The 4741-nt window shown below is 42.7% G+C and overlaps 1 non-coding gene across 1 annotated transcript; it reads left to right on the top strand.

Annotated features, from left to right (window-relative positions):
- The first annotated feature begins 4044 nt into the window (after positions 1 to 4044).
- Positions 4045 to 4126, top strand: Trnay-aua. The gene has a single exon. It is a non-coding gene; the product is annotated as a tRNA-Tyr (tRNA).
- Positions 4127 to 4741: the final 615 nt, after the last annotated feature.

The following is a 4741-nucleotide window of genomic DNA, read 5'->3' as shown; positions in this document are numbered from 1 at the left end:
ATTTGGAAATTGAACAAATAGTTAAAGATCTATCGTTTTATAGCTTTCAAAAGAGTAAGAAAGCTTACTTCTTGTTGAATTTTGGATAGCGTTATTTCTACTATTGTTGATTGTACGGTTGTGACGTAGACGGTATGACCTGTGTTCATGTGAACGTATTATTACTTTTGACTTGGATGGTACCCGCGTATTATGTGTATTTATATTACTTGTAGCGCTAACATTTTAGACTATGTTTTATCATTGTGTAAATGCTGTTTTTTTATAACGTTTTTTTTTTCATTTATTTTTTTATTCTTCTCTGCTGCTGAACGATGTACACGGCTGGGGGAGCCTCGTCAGGCGGCGTTAGATCGCCTTTTGACCCACCAGCCAAGACTACTGAGTCTGAATAAAGTTTATTATTATTATTATTATTAACATGACACCTTATTCCAGTCACACACGGCACGAGCGTGCATGTCGACCCCCAGGCTGATTACGGAGTATCGCTCTTGAAGCACTCACAGCATGTTCCGAACGGGTCTGTTGGTCTGCTCATAAAACACTCCCAATCTATGCATTCGGTCCATAAAGTTTGGCTGATGGCGCTAAAAAGATATCTTATCAGTGACAACAAATTTACGTAGTTCAATTGTTTAGAGACGTAACAACAGAAAACTGGACATAGAACTTTTTTTGTGTGTGTGTTGTATCGTATTGCTCTCTCTTTAAACCTAACGAATGAACACAGCATGCAGTTCTCGGTTCACTTTCGATTCTATCGAGCTGAATATTTTTAATCTTCAAGAGCTGCAAAGGCCCGGTTTGACCTACGCGCCTTTAAATAAACATTTTTTTTGTTTGTTTGGGACTGTACGCAAGTGTACCTTCAAATAACTGGAAACGGTATATGTGCCCACGTCGAAACCGTAAGCTGAGTTGGGAAACTTAGCACATCACGCGGCACATCCCAAGGTGCCGCGTGGAAGGAAGCAGCGGCTGTCATCCCTCCGAGAAGTCCTCGCCTCGATTGAGGTTGATGACGCGTACCTGTCTAAATTACACTACAAAAAAAAGAGAAACAAAAAAAAAGTTTTTTTTTCTTTTTTTTTTTTTTTGCCTTTTGCAGCAATTGTTGAGACGAGGCGGAAACGCCGTCTCTCGCTCCGCTGGAACCGCGTCTTTTATCCCACCGAGCAACATGCAAGCTCAGACCTCCGTGATCCCGACTGCAGCCACGCATGGAGCGACTCCCGTCGTACATGTGCTCTTTATGGCGAGCAACCGAACCTTTTCTTTAGCTGTGCGCGGTCGCGGTTGAAAGCAGTTATGTTTCACCATAATGATACCCTTATGTAAGTGGCTCCTAAAATAAAGTTAAGCGAAACTACGATCACGTAAACGTGCACTCTAACAAATGCCTGCGTGTCTACTTACCCGCAAAACACTCGGAGAGCCAAACTCTCTCATTAATGAAATCAGCTCAACAAATGATGAGGCGGAACATCTGTTTAGACCTAAAAATTAAGACTGCGCTGTGGCATTATGCAATGCAAGCATGACGCTTTGCATTGCGTAATGCCACACCGCAGACTTCATTTTTGGGTCTAAACGTATGTTCCGCCTCAATATTCACTGAGTTTAATTCCTAGATTGCAATGTTTGGTTCTTTGAGTGTTTTCCGGGTAAGTAGACACGCAGGTATTTCTTAGAGTGTGGTGCGTCATCCCTCTAGCATGAGTTGGGCGAGTTGGTTAAAAAGGCTTCAACTTCCCCTTGGCTTTGACGTCAGTCGTTGCACGTCCCTCCCAGTGGCCATCGGTAAGCTAAAATTATTCCGAGTGATGCAGTCACGGTCTAGACAATTATATATGGTTTTTTCATTCGAAAGATTGGACTGAAAAAAAATAGTGCCCGTTTTCCAAAAATTAAAAAAAGCTTTCTCTTTGGAATAATTTTTAACATATTAAAATGGTAAAAATATTTTCAAATAGCGCAATTCGATCACTGTTTATTTATTATATTTTTGATTATCCTGCACGTTATGACAAGTCCAAGCTGTGTAGGCTTATAATAAGAATGAAAAAAACATTATTTAATAATAATAATAATCGTTTATTTCACCATAAGATTTTTATGGTGGCGTTCAGGGACAAAAAGCTGTAGAAAACAGCTTGACGGGTCCCCGACCGCCTACAAGCAGCAGAGCCAGCGTGATACTCACATTATAAAATACATACAGAGCACAAGCTATAGAAAGGATAGCAGAAAAGACCTTCGTCATCACACACTTTGTTAAGGCTGATTCACAGGATTCTTAACTTTTTGTCACTTTCTAGTTTTTGAAGAGAGAAAAAAGAAAAACAAAAACGTGATACAATCGCGACACAACTAATAAAAAACAGGAGAAAAGGATTTATGCACACGATCGACATCAAACATTTGTAACGCGCCGGCAAAAAAAAAAAAAAAAAAAAGAACGCAAACGACATCAATTTATGAGCTGCAATTGACAGTGGAGCCTGTTCCGTTGTGTGAAGGTGTGCTTTGATATATTTTTTTAAGGCGCTTTTTTATCGAGTGTAGTTGTAGAAGGTATGCATTAGGAGAAACGTGAAGGTGCTTACGCGCTTCCTCTTGTGTGTGTGTAGTTGCGGTCCTGCGCCCTCTGCTGTTCTCGTACCGTTTCTGCTCGTGAACTCGGCTCAGGGTGGCGCGCTTGCCATTCCCGCTCCTTTAACAGAGAGCAAATCTTGCGTGGTCTGAACATGTCTGAAGGGAGAGGGGGAGAACGGAGCGAGCGGCGATGGGTAGAGAGCGATAGCGCGGTGGTGATTGGGTGGCGCGCGACGCGCTCTCATGTGGTTTTGAGCCTACACTCTAAAAATACCTGCGCGTCTACTGACCTGCAAAACACCCAAAGAGCTAATCATTGGAATCTAGGAAATCAGCTCAGCGAATGATGAGGCGGGACATCTCCCTAGGCATTAATATTGCGTCTGCGCTGTGTCATTACGTAATGAAAACATGACGCTTTGCCTTGCGTAATGCCACAGTGCAGACTTCAATTTTACGTCTAAACGGACGTTCCGCCTCGTCATTCGCTGAGCTGATTTCCTGAATCGCAATGATTGGCTCTTTGAGCGTTTTTGGCGGGTAAGTAGACGCGCAGGCATTTCTTAAAGTGTACAGACGCTACACGATTTCCTACGAAAGGAGCACTAGCAGCTGGCGCTGTAAAACGTGGTGGTAACACTGACAAAAAGCGGCGACACGTCTTCTTCAAAGTCACTATGAGTATATAGATATTACGCCGCTAGAGAGGGCTACACCAAAAGAAAAATGAACTGCAAAACAGCAAAGTGAAACTGAAAAAAAAAAAAGAAAAACACGAAGTCCACCAAAATGGCATCATTACACAAATGCCACACGCCATAAAACTTCATTCAGCCATCATCTAGAATAATGGGAGCGTTTTAAATGGAAATGTATGTGGTAAACCAAAAATCTTGTCAGATTAATATTAGGGAGCAATAGGCTGCAACACAAAAATGACCGGATCTCCACGTGTTGAATGATGTTGATTAGGGCGAAGGTCTGATGCTGCTGCTGATACTGATAAAATTGTTCATAGCCAGTGCTGATGGTGCTGATTTTTTTTTTTATTGCTGATAGGTAGTGCTGAGTTCCGGGTTGCGTTTCGACTTCACTATTACTGCTTTATGGTCGGTGAAATGCAGAGCCAGTGGTTCTTCTAACGGATCAGCTTGGATCCGCTAGAAGCCGTGGGAACGCATCTCCACCGCTTAATTCAACGGTGGATGTCAGAAAGTGAATGTGTGGTATGGAACGCGGTTATATACGCATTTGAGCCTTTGACCGCAGCGCCCTCTCGTCTATAAACGTTGAGCCAATGCATACAAAGCTTAACGCGATTATATACGCATTTGACCGCAGCGCCTTCTCCTGTATAGACGTTGAGCGGCTACATGCAACGTTTCATCCATGAAAGAAACCCCAGCTCTTCAGTTACTATGACATCTCAGAGCCCCTTCTCAGCCCGCTGTCGTGGCCGAGTGGCTAAGGCGATGGACTATAAATCCATTGGGGTCTCCCCGCACAGGCTCGAATCCTGTCGACTGCGCAAACATTTTTTTATTTTTATGTGAGCACGGACGCCGGCCGGCAGGACAGGCGGACGGACGGACGGACGAGGCTAGACCCTAAGGAGCTTCGCCCCTCAAATTGTTTCAAAGTTGTACATTGAATCACCACACTGGGTGAAACAAGTTCGAGGCGACTACTCCACCACGAAAATATTGAAACTTAAACTCATTGGGAAGAGATCGAAATGACAGTAACATGATGTCGGTATGAAGCTTTAATCGAAAAAAATTGTGACACTAGACACTAATTAAGAGCTTAAACTTTTATAATATTATTTTTGCCTTAAGCAAACCGACCCGCTATTCTTGTTTCATTTTATACCCATACAAGAATATCTTTGGTGGCATACTACAAGGGCTCAGACGTGTAATGCAAGAACATTCCGCCTCTGAAATGCAGGAATACTTGCGTCGTTTCCATCTTCTACAAATTAATGACCTCGGGCTGACGTTAAGTTGGCGCAGGTGATCCGAATGGTGGCAGGTGAAACCTTGAGACAATAGAAAAAATATACGTTTTTATTAGAGGATTCTGGCTCAATTAACTTGGTTAACTTGGCGCAAAGTTTTGAGGAAAGTAAAATCATATGTTT

The sequence above is a fragment of the Ixodes scapularis genome, unplaced genomic scaffold, assembly GCF_016920785.2.
Source record: "Ixodes scapularis isolate PalLabHiFi unplaced genomic scaffold, ASM1692078v2 PGA_scaffold0__279_contigs__length_252992795, whole genome shotgun sequence".
NCBI classification, from domain to species: Eukaryota; Metazoa; Arthropoda; class Arachnida; order Ixodida; family Ixodidae; genus Ixodes; species Ixodes scapularis.
Note: the sequence above shows the minus strand (reverse complement) of the source record. Positions and strands in the feature narration are given on the sequence as shown.